This window comes from Lepisosteus platostomus, chromosome 10, assembly GCF_059453375.1.
Source record: "Lepisosteus platostomus isolate fLepPlt1 chromosome 10, fLepPlt1.hap1, whole genome shotgun sequence".
Taxonomy (NCBI): Eukaryota; Metazoa; Chordata; class Actinopteri; order Semionotiformes; family Lepisosteidae; genus Lepisosteus; species Lepisosteus platostomus.
In genome coordinates, this window is record NC_142620.1 from 40,448,389 (window position 1) to 40,469,745 (window position 21,357).

Consider the following 21,357-nt stretch of genomic DNA (forward strand, 5'->3'; position numbering starts at 1 on the left):
GGTCCGTTCAGGAATAAAACTGTTGACCTTCTGAGTAGCAGACAGGCATCTAAACTGCTGTACTTAACTATCACTTGGGTGCAATACACTACATTACAGACTATGTGCATTTCATTGTCCATTATAACTATAAGGATAGCAAAAGTAATTAAAATGAACATCAGAATATTTCCAAAATATCCACAAGTGATATTTTTAGCTGGCAAATTTCTTAAGTTACATGGTTACGTACTATTATTCCCTATCAACTCTTGAATCAGTACTATGACTTTTTTTTAAAATAAAAAAACAACACCAAGCACCATATTCCATATTAAATGGATTTAACATGCACAGTAGATAAACAATTCTTTCACTTACATCTAATGCACCACAAGTGCCATCTATCAATCATCTTTGGCCAGCGAATTACATCACGCACACACTGCATTATACAGATGCAGCCATTCAAAGTATGCAGCCATTCAAAGTACGCGGCACAGACACGTACCGCGGGTAATTGGCTACGGCCTCGCGCATCGTGACGCAAAATACCGCGGTACGTGATTGGTTGACCGACAGGGGCACTCGTGGTGCGTTGGTCAGTCATAGAAAGATTTAAATGTCTTTACTGTGCCCATTTTAGAATTGAATATTTATATGGAATTTTACCACTGAAGGGAAATCGTAGTAGCTGAGCATAAAAAGAATAGGAGCATACTGTAACACGTGTGAAGGCCATAAACAATATTAATTTTGGAACATAAACATACAGTATATGGCTGGTCTGGGTACTTTAAAGAACAAATACACACCAGTATTCCATTTCTCCCTAAACATTTTAAGCATCGAAGTCTTTAACTAACGTGATACCGGAGTCAACAAGCTTACTTATGGAATTTGATTAAAAGGGAATATAATATGGAATCGCGTATCTAAAGAAATTAATAATGATATAATTATATTCATGTACCGCAACACAAGAATAGTACACACTGTACAATGTCTGTAGATACTGTTTCTGTAGTGCTTTTTCAACACTCATCATGTGACCTTGCCAGTGGCGCTGTGGGCTAGGTTCCCGACTTATATTAATGAAGAGCATAACGAAGGTCATAAAGGTCATAAACAATATTAATTTTGGAACATCAACATATTATGTAAACTGTATGTTGCTGTTATTGGTATTTTAAAGAAAAAATACTGTAAAATCCTGGGTTCGGTAAAATGTTTCAGGCATTCATGTGAAGGACAACAGAGCTTTCACTGGCCGATTATCAAACTTTATTGATAAAACAAAAACAAAAACTATCCGACCAAACCAGAAAAAGAAAAAAAGAATCAAGAATAATGGACACAGCGCGAGCCTGCATTCTCTCTTCACACCACACTTTTCCCTGGGTCAGAGATTAAATACAACAAAGACGATCTGTCAAAGTGCAATGAAATACAATATTGTTGTTGTTGTTATTGTTGTTTTTATCCTGTTAAGCATTTTGAAAAGCCACCTTTAAAGGCACTATACAAAGGCGCTGATTCTTATGGAATGTGTTTGCTTTCTTCTTTTTTTTCAGCATGGAATAAACCTATTACAGTACTTGATTCTTATGGATGCCTGGTTCCTCCGGGGATTCAAAATAAAACATGGAAACGTGGAAAGATTAGATTGTAATCGTTTTTATTTTTTAAATACATTTTAGAAAAGTGTAATCTATACTAAAAAGCTGTATTTATTTAATAACACTCGATACTTATATTAATGGAGTTTAGTTGATACTGTTTAAACTTTTAATTATTTTAAATTGTATTACAGCATTGACACATGCTTAAAAGAGGAGAAAACGCAAGCCTTCTTCAGGTGTGAGGGTCTTCTGCTCAGAATGAAACGCTAAAATGTAATGTAGGCTCTGAATGGGTTCAATTATGATTTGGGCTTGATTAAGGTCACTGCCTTTCATCTAAAATCCTGCTTGAATCCTTCTAAACTAAAAATTAGACACGAGAAGGGGCTCTGGTGAAATTTCTCTTTCTTTAATTTCTCTTTTTTTCTTGGAAACATATTTTAACCGCTGCAATCCGGGCACAGAAGAATTAAAAGAAGCCAGACAGGCAGGGGGAAGAGTGAGTTCTAAATAAAGAGGTATCCAGGTAACAGTGAAGGTAACAGCCGAAGATGTGGCCTACTTAGCCCGCCAGGGTTACCCTACTCTCCCGGAGGAGATAGCGCTCCAGGCGTTCCTCTGGGCCCTGGCGCCGACTGAGGTGCAGTGCCACATGATGCTGGCCGCGCCGGTCCCCTTGGAGCAGGCCCTGGCTCTGGCTGAGCAGGCTGATGCTGTATTTGAGGAGACCAGTGGGCACCAACAGAGGGGCACACGGGGAATCAGATGGGGAGGAGGAGACGGCCAGCGTTGGGAAACGGGAGCGGGGTGGCCTAAAGGGGGGAAGGCCGCCCTTGAGCGACGCTACCCCCGCTCCGGAAAGCCAGAAGGAGCGCTTCACCCACCAGGCTGCCGTAGGAAGTGTTGGCCACAGCCGGGGCTTATTTCTTCCTTGCCTCATCGAGGATAGACCATGCCAGGCCCTCGTCGACACCGGTTTGACCATTACCCTGCTGCGGCCTGGTGTCCTGGGTTGGACTGGTTGCAGCAGGTGGGTGGTTGCCTTGACTTGGGCCGGCGAGAGTTGGTGGGGCAGGGGGAACGAATCAGTTTCGCGGTGGGCGGGGCGGGAGGTGTCCGGGGTGTGTGGGTTGACCGGAGCGGGAAGCGGAGGTGGCAGCGGAGGGCGTCGCCTGGGCCTCTCAGAGCCGCGGGTGTCAGGGCGAGCGTGCCAGAGCTGACTCCCAGGACGGTGAGATAAGCTTGCCCCTACCCGGAGTCTGTAAGGCACTCTGTGCACTGTGGGAGGCCTTGGAGGTGAGGGACGGGGTGCTGCGCCGGGGGTGGCTGCGCCACCCACCTGCTGCAACCAGTCCAACCCCAGGATACAGTCCTCATGGACTGGGGCAAGGTAGAAGGGGTGTTTCACCCTCGCAGCCCCAAAGTGCACGGTGAGCGCCCTGGGGGTCCGGCTGCCTCGGTGCCCGGCAGGACACCAGGCCGCAGCAGGGTGATGGTCGAACCAGTGTTGACGAGGGCCTGGCAGGGAAGGAATAAGGCAACTCTTCCCACAGCAGGCGGGGTGAAGCGCTCCTTGCTTAGAATAGCAATATTATGGACAATCAATTGACAATAAATATAGAAAAGCACATATTAAATTTGGGAAATTTGGTTTCAAAAGTCCTCATATCAACAATGCCTATACTGTTTTCCTCTACAGTATGCTAATCTATTGTAATGCATTCATCCCCCTCTTAGGCTGCGCAAACGATCTTTTAGATTTTTATAGAGAAATAAAGGCTGTACAGTATGCGTTACAATATAAACATTTACTATCAAATTTTAAATCAGCAATTGATTTAAAGATGATCTGTCAAAGCGCAATGAAACCTATTACTCAATTCTTAAGGACTCCCGGTCCCGCCAGGGATTAAAAAAAAACATGGAATCGCGTATCTAAAGAAATAACAGTATACAATAACTATGTTCATGCACAAACAGTAGCATGTTACATCATTAATTTGGGTGTCTCCTCTTGCCAGAAAGCGCTAAATTGCATTTTGAGTGCGGTTTTTGACTTTTATTAAATTACAACCCATACATAAGCTGATACTGTTTAGACTTTTAATTATTTTAAACTATTACAGCAGCACAATGTGCTTTTTCATGCAGATGGCTGGTGGCATGTTCCATAAGAGTACGGTAATTTAAAACCATTAATACTTTAGTTGGAGTTTAAATAAAGTTGATGTTTTATCTAGGGGACTTCTAAACTGTGAAAACATGTGTCTGTCTTTCCGTGGGGGGAAGGGAATCTTTTTCCTCACCTTCAACCTTATCGCTCCCCCTTTACTCTCACCATCTGATTAAGAATGAATAAAAGCATTGTATTTTTGTCTGGTTGCTGACAAAGTAAGCACTCTCTCTCTCCGCTGGCGTTTGTAATCGTTTTTATTTTTAAATACATTTTAGCAAAGTCATGTATTTTAAACATTTCTATATTTATGTCTTTATTTAGAGGTTTCATTAGTGACAATGAAAAATGTATTTTATGTAAACCATGTTTGCTATTAATTCATTTAGGACTTACTGACAGAATTGCTGTTTTTTATGCATGCCAAAAATATTCGGTGCCGTTGTCTCCGCTTTAAAGGTACCCCAGTGCTGGAAGAATTTTAACTCGGAACGTTTGCCCAGCGTACATAGGCACATCCCGGAATTTTGACTTCACTGTGTAATGAAAAAATTTAAAAGACTACTTAGCATAGATAATAAAGCTTGGATTCCCATGGACAGTATCTTATACACATATCTTTTTCTGTTGTCTTTGTTGATCTATTGAGGATAGATTGTGATATTGTGATATTGTGATATTTTGAGCTCTCGTCGAATGATAAAAGTGTCGCAGTTTAAATCATTTTCATTGTTAGAAATTATGAAATGCTCTGTTAAAAGCAAGGGAGTTTTTATATCTGTTATAGTAAAAGAAAATACCCGACGACCTAGGGATTGAACAGTTTTTCAGTGTTTGTACAATCAATGGAAATGTTCAAATAAATGTGCTAAAGAAATAAAAAAGTTATACCTTTATCATATTGGCTAGCTAATGTCCCATCCTTGTTAGTTAGATCAACGAAATGCTGTGGTGGGTGTTACTTTTTGTCGATGAAAAAATAAAGTCTTTTCATTTAAAATGACGGTTGCAAATAGTGTGGACCAGCGTAATACTTTGAGTTTTACTGGTGGAGCTCATACAGCTGTGTCTGGATATCTTGGTCAAATATTTGGCTAGTGTGTATTGTCTGTTTGGGGTTCTGTGGCATTCCACACGGCTGGGTAGCTTGTTCCCCCCTCCTGCTGAAGACTCGACCACTTGAAAATACCTGTGAAACCGGTTTAATTCGTCACAGCCAGCACTCCCGCAGAGAGTGATGAAAAACACATGACAGACTTTGGTACTTAAAATGTTTAGGGAGAAATGGAGTATTGGTGTGTGACTTGCGGAGTTAAAAGCTGCCTTTATTTTATTTCTTTCCGTCACCACCTGCCAGGGAGCTCTCCCACGCCCTGACCAGAGAGAGACACACGATGAAAAAGCACATTGTGCTGCTGTAATAAAGTTTAAAATAATTAAAAGTCTAAACAGTATCAGCTTATGTATGGGTTGTAATTTAAAAAAAGTCAAAAACCACACTCAAAATGCAATTTAGCGCTTTTTGGCAAGAGGAGACACCCAAATTAATAATGTAACATGCCACTGTTTGTGCATGGATAAAGTTATACTGCTATTTCTTTAGACACGAGATTCCATGTTTTATTTTGAATCCCTGGTGGAACCGGGCATCCATAAGAATCAAGTACTGTAATTGGTTTATTCCATGCTGAAAAAAAAGAAGAAAGAAAAAAACATTCCATAAGAATCAGTGCCTTTATATAGCACCTTTAAAGGTGGCTTCTCAAAACGCTTTACAGGATAAAAACAACAATATCTTTAGATATGCGATTCCATATTATATTAGCAGAAAAGCTTAAAACTACCACTTTTTTACACGCTATTTCACATGTTAGTAAAAGACTTCGATGCTTAAAATGTTTAGGGAGAAATGGAATACTGGCGTGTATTTTTTCTTTAAAGTACCGATTCCTGGAATCTGACTGGCTGACACCCTTCTGAAGTGGTTCCATAATATCTGGTATACGGAAAAGAAAGCGTAGATAAAAAATCTTGGATTCTCATGTATCTGAAAGTATCTTTTAATACAGTATTTGCATTGCTCTTGAGGATCCTTGCGATATTTTGAGCTCTGGTTGAATGATAAGTGTCGCAGTTTAAATAATTTTCGTAGTTAGAAACTATTAAATGCTCTGTGAAAAGCAAGGGAGTTTTTATGTCCGTTGCAGTAAAAGAAAATGCCTGACAAAGTAGGGCTTGGACAGATTCCAAGTGCTTGTACAAATGTGCTAAAGAAATTAGCAAAAAAAGTAAATCCTTTATCGTATTGGCTAGCTAATGTCCCGTCCTCGTTAGTTAGATCAACAAAATGCTGTGGTGTTTGTCAAAGAAAAAAATAAAAGTATTTTTGTTTAAAATTATGGTTAGAAAGAATGTGGACCAGCGTAATACTTTGAGTTTACAGCTTGTCCAAAGTCATTCATTATTAATACTATTAGTAATATCTTCGGTAAAGGGTCCGGTAAAGGCTTCGGTATGCATAAAATATTTCTGCATAATTAAAATATTTATGATAAAGGTAGGTTGTGTACTTTTGTCCAACTGAACAATCTTGCTTTCATAAAATATACCAACTTTTTAATGACTGATGATTAACATGCTGTAATACACAGTTTAAATTTAAAAGCTCAAATGCTGTACATGAGAGGTTAAGCTTTGTTGGCTCCTCCTGGCAGTTTTACAAGGTGATTCCGGATACTTTCCGGCATGACGTCAAATGACGCGATGCACCGCGTGATACCACGTTTTGATGCGACACGCCCACTGTGGTATACCGCGAAATACCCCACCCATTTTGAATGGCTGCATCTGTAGGTATCGCAATTGGAAGAAATACTGTGCATTCTGAGTGGCTGCATTTGTATATCTAATGTTTGTATGTAAGTATATATTTTTGGAAAAAACACAGCTACTTATATACAATAAGGCTGCAAACATAAGTAAACATATGCATATTTTCAGATTAGCTGTTTTTGTACTAAAATGCCTTGGTCCCAAGCATGTAAAGTAAAACCTACACCGGAAAGAATATATTGTGCACATTATTTTTCCCCACAATCCACTGTATACAAATCTCCCTACTTGTCTCCCTGCACTGAAACTGTCAAGGATATTAATAATCTCAAAGCTTTACCCAGACAGTCTATTTTCATTGTTGACTGTCATAGGCACTCCAGCAAAGAACATTTACTTTAATGAAGCACCTATGAATTTTGTATATTTTGCTAAAACTGTGGGGAGTTCCATATGATGGGGACTTCGGTATTATGCTTTATACTTGACATTAATTTATACAACACAAAAAATGGTTATTAAATATACATTAGAGCTCACTCACTCAACTTTTAAAGTTAAATGTCACACAAGCACAGGTGTTTATTTTAAAAATGTTTATCTTGTCGTAATCTTCCAAAAGAGCGTGTTATGAAACATTATGGATAACCAACAAGGAAGGTTTTCACTCCTGACTGTGGATTAAAGACACTTACAAAGCAACTGCCACAGCAGCACTAATTTCTATTAACTGAAAAAACACAATTTACTAGTTTAATTTCTTCAATTTTGCATTGAGACACAGGACATAAATATTTAGCTGCAAACCTATAGTACTGGTAGGCAGCTGAATTTCTGTAATATACTGTTTTCCAGACAAAAACACAACAAAACTGTTTTAGAAGATTTACTGAAAATGTAGAAACCCCCACATTTTCTGAAATCCCTCATAATTACTATAAACCATTTACAAAAGTAATATATTTAATTATGCTTAGAATTATATAATTATACATTTAATATATGATTATATCAAATGACTTACATACTTCTTAGTTTGATAAATTGAAGTGGTTTTGGTTCATTTTGACCAATGCAGTGACTTTTAAAAGTACACATGGATGGTCCCTTAACATAGACACCAGCAGACACCTTCTGTGAGGAGGATAGTTTCTTTTCCAAACTGCACCTGTGTAGGGAGAGTTCCAGAATGCATGCCTGTGTCTCCTCTGTGAGGCACAAGGGTTAAGGACAGTGAGTGTGTGTTGTCCAAAAGGCCCTGTTGAGGATCTCTTTCACTGGTAATCTTCTGGTCTTTCAGTTGATGGTGCATCCAACGGGACTGGACAATCATCTGCACGTTTGTGCGCAGCACATGAACTGCACCTTCTTATTGTATATAGATGAGTATTTGAATTTCATTAGGAATAAAGTCAAAGACTATATTTATTATTTGTATTGAAGACATTATTTACACTTGTACTTTTAACTTCACAATATCAGCAACAGGAGTTTAATTCCTTGCACATTTGACCCAAAATCTGCTCTCTAAATCTGCTGTTAGTGCTGTTGCTCAACGTCTTCATTCTGGCTTGTGTACATTTGTCCTTCTGGCAGATAAAAAGATTCACCAAGCTTTTCCAGCTTTTTCTCTAGACTTTAAGCAAAATGATTATGATACAAAGTTGGAGCCACAGGTTCATAGATCTCACACAGTCAATCACTGGTTGTAAAATCCCACTTTGCCTTCAGTTCACGGCTCAGACAAACCTACAGTAGTGGCTTCTTCCAGACAATCAGAATGGCCAAGGGACTGTTTTGCACAGGTCACAATTCTGAGCAACCCCATTAACTTGATACATTAAGTGTTTGCAATGAGCTTTGTGGCCTGCTGAGCTACCTCATACACAGATACAGTTATGACATGGGCAAAATTGTACAGAATCCTCTTTGGACTGGGGTCACCAGAGAGGTGACCTTCATGCCAGATTTCTGTCATGTAAAAATGACTGTTTCTGATCTGCTGCATAGTCCCAGATCCAGGGTTGACCTGAGGAAACTCATTTATTTAAACCTGAAATACCATTAAACTGAATCACAACTCAAGGGCACTCTTAGGCTATTTACTGCTCAGCTGTAAACTGAAGTGTATGTTTTGACTGCCTGCCTCCCTGGTAATTAAAAATTAACTGAAAGCTTGGAGATTTTCATTTGCTTTTGAAGGGCATATAGGTTGATTTTTATAGGTCACATGGAAGATGAATTGTGACTGTTTGCCATGCTACTCAAGAAGCTGAATATCATTTTAGGTATCTGCTGTATGGCCATATATATTAAAGCTTATTTAGCAATGAGGGTTTACTTGAATAAACACACCATAGTATTTTTATTTCACTTTTACCTTTTTTCACTTATATATATTTTTACTATGTTTTCTTACACTTAATCTTTGGAATATCACACAGTGTACTATATTAAGTGTTGTTTAGAAATATTATGCTGTATCACAGTATTCTGTGGGACATTATACTGCAGTAAAGCACATGAAAGGCACAGTTAAACCAAATTAAAAAGTAAAAGTAATAAAATATCATACACTTACCAAAATTAACTTTCACGAAAGATAATATAAATAACTTAAATAAAAAAGATGTAAATCTTTAATTTGAATGGAAGGCTACTAAATTGTATACAATTTCATCCATATAACACAAATTTGATGTTTACAATTCAAAGATGCCTGGTGTTAAAAGCGACTTGAACTTTGCAGAACAATAAAGAAATGGAAGAAAGCAAGCTCTGAAAATTTCCCTAATTGCATCCGGTACTGTCCATTTTAGTTATCCATGTTGTCTGTTGTAATGTCTGCACCATTTCTAGAACTTCCTTGTTTCTGTCAGTTTCACTACTTGTCCCCTTTGTCCTCTGTGACAATGAAGCATATTGAGAGGGACAATCTGTCTAGTTAAATGGTTTTCTACAAGGTGACCACTGCACAAAAAGAGTGATAGCTGTCATTATTTGTTTCAAACAAGTTACTCAGAAGATTACTCTTACATTCTTGACTTCCCTGATCAAACATTTCTAGGCCATTAGAGATGTCACTGAACAGTGGAAGTCAATTTCTTTATTGCAGATCCCCAAGAGAGTCTTCCATGGGCGTAAATCTGCAGTTTCTGCTCTTTTCTTGTGCTAAATAGTATATTTGCTATCTCTCCCACTATAAAAGGGAACATTGTACCAAACTGCAAAGGTGATTGGGTGGAATTGTGAAGCGGCTTCCAATCTTGGTCCTGGAAGACCACAGCCTTTTGTTTTAACTGAGGATTGTTACATAACTAAACTCTTAACTGACTAGAAATACAATTTAAAGGTGTCCTTCTGTGTTATAATATTTTACTGTAGGCTGTTATTTGTGTGCTTAACCACCTGGCAAGTCCCAGTAAAATAATCAAATATATCCTCAAATCAGTACCAAGGCAACCGAAGGCCAAATAATACATTAGTCTTTGCAGGGAAACATTTCCATACTTTAAAACTTATTACTGAAATGTATTCTTAGTTTAGCATTTTTCAAATATTTAAGCAGCATAGTATTTTTCCTGTCCCCTACCAATATTTTTGTTAATAGAATTCATTATATTTATGAATGATTCAGTGTCACAGAAGTACAGTATATTTGTACCACATAAATCGTTTTCGAAATGTGATGGGTGCTTGAGACAAAACATTAATGACCCCTAATGAAAAGGGTAATTGCATGCTGTAGAATGAAATAATTACACTAGTGGATTGGACGGTATGATTTGATTTGTGGATCTCGCAAGGAAATTAATCAACTTTAATTTGAAATATTTACAAGTACCTGTGTATCCTGAGATATTTTGTGCCTATGTGAAAACTGAATAGATATTAAATAGATGTTAATAATACATAATATTCATAAAAGGTATTTTTCACAGATGAGCCAAAAAACAAACTCTGGCCTTGTGTATATTGATAATTATATAATCTGAAAATCCTGGCTGACTGTCTGAAAAAGATGTCCATCCTGTATTCATCAAGGAAAAATAACATAATCAGCAAAGCTTCAGGGAAATGTATTTATTTTTTTTCTTGCCCATCGTCCAATACGAGTTTAATTTTTATTCTAAGAATAGAAAACAATACATTTAATTACTGCATTTCTTTTTCAGGGTATTGCAGAATTTTAATTTTCTATAGAACAAAGTTTTCCATGGTCTACTTAAAGTGTGCTGATTTATCATTTGTTTTGATTGTTGTCCTCCATTTCATTTTGTCTTATACTCATTCTTATTTAAAAATCCTGTCAATATATCTATTCAGTATCTGATACTAGAAAGCATAATTTAAAGCGCATTTGTTTTAAGGAAATTAGCACCTTATACTTTCTTGGCCTTCTATATATTCTGTGCATGATTTGTCTTCATGGCTCTTCACGATATGCTGCCAAATCCAGAATCAAACCTAGGACCTTCAAGAGCTGTGAATCACCTGCATCCCTATTCTACTTCCCTTTCTTAAATGACTAAATTATACCATTTGTGCCACCATTTCTAGATTTTCTGAACTTTTAGTACGTACTATTCAGTGTTTAAGCAGAAAAATCCATCTTCTTCATTTCTACCTCTTAATTTCATTCCATCATAATTTTTGTTCTGGTTTCAGTCCCAAAAATATTCCTCTATACTATGGAAGAGTGAGACATTTAAAAAAAATGATTTACTTTTTCTAGTAAATGGTGTGTGAAATTAACAGGACATGCTACAGCAATCAAACTTTCTTCTGAAATGTATCAATTATAAGTGGTACTACAAGATAAACAGAAAGCCATTTTTGAGAAGGTGATAGAAGATTAGGTGTTTTCTAAATGACCTTTTAAGGAGAGAATCTATGCTGCTCCACAAACATTGAATGAACAAATGAACAATGAACATGGACTTAAACCTTATCACAGCAATCAAACCTCTTCAAAATTACAGTGTTCTCATGGCATGAGATTGAGGAAGACAACTGGCAGCAAATACCACAAATCTTATTATAAACCAGCCTTCGTTTCCAAGCAGGAGTCACTACATGTCCTAAAAGACGTAATCTCTGTAATAGTCTGAGATCAACAGATGACTTTCATTAGGACACAGCAGAAGTGTTGTGCTCTGGCTCCTTTAGTGTAAAGAAGAAATGTGCTATAATTGTTTAAAATGAAGGTTTGGGAGTCTTTATTTCCACTAAAGAATTAAACAACAAAACAGAACCAGCACACATAAATAACCAATACACAAAAAATACATGGGAAAATCTATCCTCTCCTTGGAGTTCTGATTATGTATAACAGTTTTTACCCTACAATACATACGTTGTTAGCTAGTTGTTAACTTAGAAATTTTAAGGGTGCTAGGACATTTTTTCCCCTACAATAGGATCATTGTATCTCCCAATACTACCAGTGCATCCACAGACCTGACAAGACTGTTTTCCTAGCAAATATAATTTAATTCCTCTACTATAATCTATCATTTACTACTCAAATGAAACATGCAATACAAACTTAATGTTTTTTTTTTTGCACAACAAAAGTAAAACTCATGGACCCCAGGTTCCCAAAACCAATGTCCCAAACAAAAAATCCAGCAGTGCCACTTTCATGACATAGCTCTTGTCATTATCCTGGTGTGCTTCCTTTCACCACAGCAAAGAAAAAGATTTACACTGGCCACTTAAATTTCAATATAGTCCCTAAGCTACTATCCTGCACCTACCTTTATCATTTCATGAAACATTCTCTTATTTTCAATACAGACAACAAACCAACAGCCATATATACACTGAGGCCTTTACTGACACCAACTTTGCTTAATTTAACTCAGTCAAAATCTAACAATTGGTTTTAATTTCTGTAGCTTTCAGCCAACCAGGAATGTAGATCTATCCCCTCATGATAAGCTTCTTGGACTACATAAATGAAACAGGGAATGAAACAGGGGGTAAAGACTATGCCATATTATTGTCTCATTTTAGAAACCTTTAATAATAATAATCTTTATTTTTATAGTACCTCTCCAAACCTAAGTACGCTGTACATAGTGAATAAAGAAAACGTACCATAAAAAATAAACAAGAACATACAGGTTTTTACAGCTGTAGAGGGATTGGACATATATCTTTGTAAAACGTTTTAAGTTTGGATTTGAAGAGGGTAAAAAAAGTTGCCTCTTGTAGAGTCAGAGGAAGGTCATTCCATAACACCGGAGCAGAGACAGAAAAGACACAGTCACAAAAAGTCTGAGATTTAGTCCTGGGTACAGTGAGCAGTAGAAGTGAGATATGGAGTGAGTGAGATGGAGTGAGAGCATGTATGATGGAGCCAATGAAATTATAGGTGTCATGTAGCACTAGGCAATGGAAGGTAGAATCCTGCGCATGGCTATTCTGGTAATTGTGGTTCGGTGCCAAATCGAGGGATGAAGACGTGGTCTTGGACAAAAACTAGGAGGTCAAAAGCCAGGAAGGTTCCGAGAGCACAAGGTACAAAAATGGGAGGCAAGGTCGTAGTCGAGGATGAGAGCTTGGGGTCAAAAGCCAGAAAGGTTCCCAGGGGATGAAGTACCAAAACGGGAGGCGAAGTCATAGTGGAGGACGTGAGCGAAGAGTCGAAATGCCAGGAGAGTAGTAATCTTTATGAAAAAGGCTGGGAAAGTACGAGTACTGAGATGTATGAGTACTGAGCTCAGGGAGGAAACCTCAATAGTGAGCGTGGAAAGGAAGACGTGAGGGTTTAAGTAGTGATGAGTTAATTGGTGCATGGGCGTTTATGGAGAGTAGAGCTTGTGGAAATGCAGGAGTGCTTGCATCCCTGCGTGCGATTCGTAACAATAGGCAAGTTACATAGCGACTTAAGAGCAGGAGTTATTTGTTGCCAAGGACTGGAGTGGCTTAGTAGTCTAGCTGCAGAGTTTTGGACATTTTGCAAATTGTTGAAAAAAAGAGTTAGGTAAAGAGTTTGAGAAATTAAAACCTTGATGTTACAAATGCATGAATCAGGCACTCGACATCATACATTGGTAAAAATTACCTAATGCAGGCAATATTAGTGAGGTGAGATAAGGATGTCAATCAAATGTTTCACGAGAAGCTCAAGAGGTAGAAGAGGATCAAATGTGTTTTCCAGATTCCTGACTATGGCTGATGCAAGAATTAGCAAGCCATCCACCCACTGTGAAGCCCTTGAGTTTTTCCAGCTGAGATTTGCTACCCACTAGTATAATTTTTGTTTTGTCACTATTTAGCTTCAGGGAATTTGATGTCAACCGGAGATGAATGTCACGCAAAGAAGAGATAAGTGACGGAGTGGGGAGACCAGAGGGAGGAGACTTTTAAGCATAACTCTGAGTATCATCTGCGTAACAGTGAAACTGAAGACCATGTTTATGTAATATTTGGCCGAGAGGCAGCATATGAATAATAAAAAGCAATCAGCCCAAGACTGAACCATATGGCACACCGCGATTGACTGGGGCCATGGGGGATTTATGAGGACCGATGGAGACAAAATGCCACCTGCCAGTCAGATAAGAGCTAAACTAGTTAAAGACAGTACCACTGATAGACAAAAGGCTTGCAAGCGATTTAGCAACACAGAATAATTTACAGTATCAAAAGCAGCACTAAAATCATGAAGCATAAGGATACTTCATAATTTGACCCCATATTCTGTCACAATATATAGAACATATATGATATAAGATATATATTGTAATATAACACAGGGTGTGTTTGGCAGGGAGGTGGAGCTTTCTTTAGAACAGCATGTATTGCTATATGACCACAGCTGAAGGAAGCTTGTGAAGGAAACGAAGAGTCAAAATGCCAGGAGAGTAGTAATCTTTAGGAAAAAGGCTGGGAAAGTGAGCGAGGAAAGGAAGACATGTGAGTGATGAGTTAATTGGTGTGTTTAGGGGTGTTCCTGTAACCTGTTCCCTGAGTGGACATTGAGCCAGGCCGTCTCCTGTTAACCATGGCTTGGTCTCCTGTTAATCATGCAAAAAAGTAAGCAGCAGAGTGTGTATGGGCCAGTGACTGTAGAGTATGTGTCCTCCTAACCAGGGCTATCTCAAGGTGTGGGCGGGATTGGTGTCACTGGGCCCAGGGTGGGGGGGGGGGGGGTTCTTGTGTGTAGTGGTGGCGGCAGGGAGCAGCATTGAGGCAATAAAATAGCTACCTAACTGGCCTGCGCAAACAGACATACAGAACTGAACATAACTAGCCTGCACAAATTAACAACCAAAGCATAGCAAAGCAAATGCATTGATGTTGTGAGAATCTCCATCTGTCAGAGCACCGCTCAGTGTAATGCAGTGTTGTTTCATTTCATCGTCCGTCATGTCTTGCAACTTTTTAATATCAAACAGAAACCCGAACGTGTCTGCAAATCCTTGCATTTGCTGAAAGCTCACTCTGAGTGACATCAGTGCTTGGTCTACAATGACTGAAAAATAGTCTGTTTTGAAAATCTTTTCAGGAGAATGCTCAATGTCAACTCTTTTGCGTTTCCCTCGCTGATCTCAACATTCAGTTTAAGCGGATGCATATTCAGTGTAAATGCATATTTACTGAGATATTTAATGAGTTCTTCAATATTAGAGAGATACATTGAGTTGCATGTTCTATGACTTCAGTATTTTACTGCAGGTTTTCACAACAAATAAGATGTCGTGCCAAATAATAGTAGCAAGTATAAATTCAAAGTTTTGTACTTTATAAATTAATAATAATAATGTTTCTTTATTAGCCCTATACAATTTCTTGCATTAGGAATTAGTCTTTACGCGTACCCCAGCTTTTCTCCATGGAGACACAGACACACAGACAGGGAGAGAAGCTTGGGGTCAGAGCGCAGGGTCAGCCATTGTACAGTGCCCGGCAACCTTCCAGTCACAGGCGCAGATCCTTAGCCACAGAGCCACCGCTCCGCTTAAATTACAAGGGACTCAGCCTCACTCTTAACCTTAGAGTCATCACAGCTCTCTGAGACCTGCAATAGCGTGTCTCTTATATTACGCAGCTAGTAGCGGACCGCTCTTCTGTTTGACATTACCTTGTCTTACTCTTACACTTCCTTATTTGACATGAGTGTTGGATAGTGGTTTTACAGTGAGCGTTGAGGCATTCTGTTTTAAAATTTGCCAGCACCTTGTTGAGGCTGCAAATAGAGACTTTGAATAGTCCCAAAAAACAGCATGGCTTTGGGGCAACATTTTTCCATGTCTCCCAATGTCAAATTCAAACTGTGACATCCACATGGCATAAAGAAGGCATGGGGGTTGAGTCGAAGAATGCGAGCTTGAACCCCTTGCCACTCTTTTCTCATGTTTGCACCGTTGTCGTACCCTTGACCCCGACTATCACTGATGTTGAAATCAAGCCTGTCCAGAACAGCTAGGAGGGCATCTGACAGTCCGAGTCCACTTTGATCAGAGGTTGTGATAAACTCAATAAAAGCTCTTTTAACACACATCTTGAGTTGACATGTTCACAAAGCGCAGACATAGTGACATTTGTTCCTGATGACTTAAATCAGCTGTACAATCAAGCAGTAGAGCAAAATATTTTGCTGTCTTTCCATCACTGATAATAGTGTTCTTTATATTGGAGGCCAGGTAGTGATCATGAATTTCATTGTCCTTTATTCACCTGACAGTTTAGTTATGCCGTAATAACTTTCAGCTTGCAACTGATGCCCAATGACATGCGGGACATGCCTCCAGTTCTGAATAAATAATTTTCTCTCCCACTAACTTTAGATTTCAGCTTGAGTTAAAATAAAAGTTTTGTGTGTTGCTTTATTAAAATATTTAAACATGTATGTATTTAGATTTTTATGCATGTGTGAAGTGGGATTGGGAATGGAGAGGAGGGGTTTGGCTGGGTGGCGTGTGGCCCCCCAGAGCCATCCCCCTTCTTCCCCCCTTTGAGACAGCCCTGCTCCTAACTCATGCTGAGGCACAGCACTAAGAGTGGATGGGCTGAAGCAGTAAGAAAAGACAGATCACTGTTTGTGTGTTACAGTGACCGTGAGGTGCTACTGCTATAAGTGGGAAGAGAGCGACTCTGCATTATGTGCTTTAATCCCCTGAACAGGAGAGGGTTTCCATTAATTTAAAGGCATAGCCTGTTCAGGAGTGAGAGAACAGGGGTGTCTGGTAATAGTCCACTGATTGAGAGAATTATTGAGTATAATTCTGTACCAGAGAATAGATGTAGTAGAGGGTTCCTCCCCCTGATAATATGACATATTGGATGTAGAAAAGGGTCTATCTGGATGCAAACCTCTGGTGGGTGGCAATGCGGTGGTGACGGTGTGAGGGCAAAACCGATACAGGTATGTGTGAAGACAATAAGGTCTGAGCATCAGTTGAAAAGGTTTGGTCTGACTACTGGCATCTGGCAATGACTGGTCCATAGAGCAGGTCAGTAGTGGAGGGACTGTGAGTAAAGTGTGAGTTGTGAGTAAAGGCTGTAGTGGCTGGGGATGAGGGAAAGGTGAGCCAGCTGCTGTGAGTGCACAGCCTGGGGCACGATGTTGTGATGCCAGAGAGGTTGTAAGTTTTAATGTGTGTAATATGAGTCTGGGTATGAGTGTGAAACATTGGAGACTATTATGATTGTATTATGTGGGTGACCCAGCCTGATGTCAGCAGCTGGAAGCAAATCTGGAAGTCCCAGACCTGAGTGGTTAAGAGTACCTGTAGCAATCATTGAGAGATGTGTTTAACATCAGTAAACACAATGCTCCGTATGTTAGAGCAAGGTGTAGGGTAGGCTCCAAAGTAGCGGGGAGCAGAAGGCACCATGTATGGTGTCATGCCTATGGCATCACAATATGCACAATATACACATACTTTCTTTTAAATTCAGTACATTAGTCCAGGCAAGATTTATCTTCATGTGCTGTAATTTTTAAATTTGTATGTTTAAGCTTTGTTGAATCCCCAAGTAAATATTCTAATTATAGAAAAGCAAATTTTGTCGAGTCTCGCTGAGTTTACCTAGGGCTAAATGTGAAAGAATTATTTTAACATGCTAGAGAAATACAGTAAATTTCAAGTTAAAACAGGAAAAGATTATGAGATTCCCAATGTGTTTGCAGACCAGTTTCAATGCAAAAAGACAACCTGAGGGAAATCTGATTACTTCCATGAAAGCATACTGTATATATATATTCTCAAAAGGCAGCTGGAGAACAATACCAATATAGACCCAAATCCCGAGCCAAAACATTTTTAATAGTTTGAGTGTAAAAATCTCTAAAGAACCTAGAAAAATCTAATTACAAAGAATATGAAGACACGCATATGCAGACAAATGCTGTTGTTGAAAAGTGTATGTAAATAAGTGTTCTGATAGCACATAAAGTATTATGTTTTAGACTAATAATTTATAGATTGGATATATGCATACTGTACCATGATATAATACTTTTGAAAAGCATGAATTAGAAGAAAAAAACAAAATGGAAAGCCTGTTTCCATTTTAAAAATAAAAAGCCCTAAAATGCAAGCATTGGATATGTCTGGCCAAGACCACAGAACTTGGCAAACACCTTAAGTTTTATGCCACTTATGCATTTTGTCCATTTAATCCAAATAATCTTTAAGAGCACTTTGATGTTGGTTGACCTTTTTTCACATCGTCGGAGCTCATGTTATAGCATAGCACCTCTGTAGGTTTAAGGGCAGGGAGCAAGGGAGGCCATCACATCAGTGTCAGAACCTGCTGTTCTTTATACTGATTTAAATAATTTAGATTGGGCCTGGGTGTGTTAAGGGTCTTTAACATGTTAGTTCACGGACCTTTCCTCTGCACGACATCTTCCTCAGTGGTATTGCTGTATATGACTGTGAAGAAGAAAATCATGTTGTTCTTTCACTCATTTGCTTTCCGGTTTTGCTGTGTTTTTTACTTGTGCTCAAACCCCATACCATCACATTCCCATCTTTGCATGTTACTGCAGGCACTGCAATGCTTTGAAATTCTGGTTTACTTCTCAGTTGCCAAAAGTTCAAATATTGTTTTACTCACCAGTAACATTCTTAACATTCATTTTTGGACAAATGCATATTTATATCAATTACAGACTTTCTCTATGATTTCCTTATCTTTGGAAAGATTTCACGCTGCAGTTGTCACCATCCACTTCCAGACATGTCTTTACTGTTTCTACTGACATGGAGATACTGCTGGTCAGTAATGAATTGGCTGTGTACTTTGGTAAACGTAATTAATGATATCCACTTTTCTGTATATGTTACAAAATTCTCCATATGCTACACAATGATTATAGTGTTTTAGATAAAATTTTAGTTTTTTTCTACTCTGCACTTCTCCTCTTCTGTCTTTCATATTACCAGGTAAAAAGAACTGAAACCTACAGTAACTGCCAAACTGGAATATAAAGACAGCGATTTAGAACGCAAGTCAAAACTTGTGCTGGCAGAAAGCACACTGTGGTATTCTACAGTTCTGTTCAGCATGCTAAATTCAGCACTTCCCTGTTCAAAGAAGAATGATGGGTGGCGCGTGTTGCATTACATGTTACTGAAATGGCAGCTTCATTTAATGTTTTTGTAAAATGTAATAATCATATTTCTTGAAAAGATAACAAATTTAAAATGTTAAGTGGCTGTACTGTTTTTGTTTTTCTGAAAAGGGGATTACATTCCATGAATGGATCTAATAGTTTGAAAGCTCTCGCATTAAACCACTATGTACGGTACTTCGAAATACAATACTGTAACATTCATATGCTGGAACCCTGCTTCTGTTAATCCACTTAATATGGAATAATGCAACCAAAAGGACATTTTGGTAGCTGAAAATAAAAATAACTGAAATATAATAACATTTCTGAAACTTACTAATTATTTTAATTCATGAATATATATATATATCATATATTTATATAGCTAGTAGTGGTAGCTGTAAATAAAAATAAGGTATAAAACAGTATTCCACTTTCTTCATTAAGATTTTCTGTCTCAAATTCTTTAACTAGGTCATTTGCTGTGGTTATTTTTTGGAAAATGTTGACATTTGTTTGAACTATATTTCTCAGAAAAGGTTCAAATTAAAAACAATAATCAGCATGTGACTGAACAAACATATGTTATAAAAGTCCTTATAAATCAAGGCTACGTAGGGTATCTAGGACACAAGGAAGCACAGAACCATAGATTTCGGGGAGGCAGTGAAAAGACTGGGCCATCTAGATTTATGTTTTATGATTTATTTTCAGAAACTGATAAAATGAGAAATATCTTGGCTTTCTTTTTCAGTTAATATGGAATTTTCTGTTACTTCTCTGATTGGTTAACATTTTAATGACATATCCCCTCAAATATGAAACGTTGTTTTTCCTCAATTTCTTGCACACTGTAGACGTCAATTAAATAATGTCTTTAATAAGTAAGAAGTTTACTGTCATAACGTATGTTGCTCTCATTTGTGTAAATTAAATAGTATTCTAATCAAATATATTTTGTTTGGTTTATATCAGATGAAAAAGATATTATCTAATTTGCTCAAATTGACAAAAGCTTTAATTTAAAAAAGATGTTTGTACGAAAAGGGTAGTGTCAAAATTGATTGATTTCATATTTAATAGATGTTTAATATAAGTTCTTTAGCTAAAAATAACTTATAATAAAAATGTGGATTATGAAATATCGTATATCCACAGAGGGTTTTATAGTGACAAAAATCAATTTTTAAATTATGTTCTGTAGAGTATGTCTGTAACAGAGTTGATAACAAATACTGTTTCCATTCATGATAGCAGAAAATAACACATTTTGGTTTTCCCATTAAGCTACACCAAGTTATTTTTCTATATATTCGAAAAATATATTTTATAATGTAATTATAAAACAAAAAGCTTTAAAAAAATATTGTTCACTATTTTTATATCCTACTTTTGCAGAATCACCCAGTAATTCATGGAGACCGCATTTACATTAATTTGTCTGGCCACGCTCAAATCATTGCCAGCAGTTGGCAGAAAGCTGTTTGGCGTTAAATTGCATGAGTGTTGTCTTCAATACTTCATCAGGTAAATCAACACAGAAACCAGTTATTCTAATGGCCCATTTTTGTTTTTTGTAAATGGACAATGGGGATAAATGTTGTGAAACCATTTATAGAAACTAAGTTTCTTTAAGACAGACGAAACAATTTTTAAAATACTTTTCAAGAGTGTTTTTGATACTTGTTGATTTGGCAACATCAGTTAATTGTAATAGGTTGGGAAAAGTAATTAAGATAAGCAACAAAGTCATTGAAGCAAATCAAACTTAAATTCCCTAAATGCCCTCTACAAATGGAGGGTTCTAAAGAAGGCCAAGAACATTATGGAATGTGGCTCACCCCCTCCATTGAGAATTTACACGACGATGCCTCTGTATCCCCAAGTGTGTGAACTTTTCAAACCTTCACTGAACTACTCTGTAAATTTTTGGATCCCTACAAATTGTGATTCTGATCCAGACAATCATTTTGAGAAGTGTAAATATTGCTAACCTTTCTGAATTTCAGTGGTAATTGAAAGCTGTTAAATTAGTTCTGTTTAAGTTCATACTAATTTAGGAGGATTTGCACACACAATAACAACAGAAAATTCAAAATAAACTTTGATAAAATTCAAGTCTGGGCAAACAGCTGACAGCTTATGTTTAATGTAGATAATAGCAGAGTTTTGCA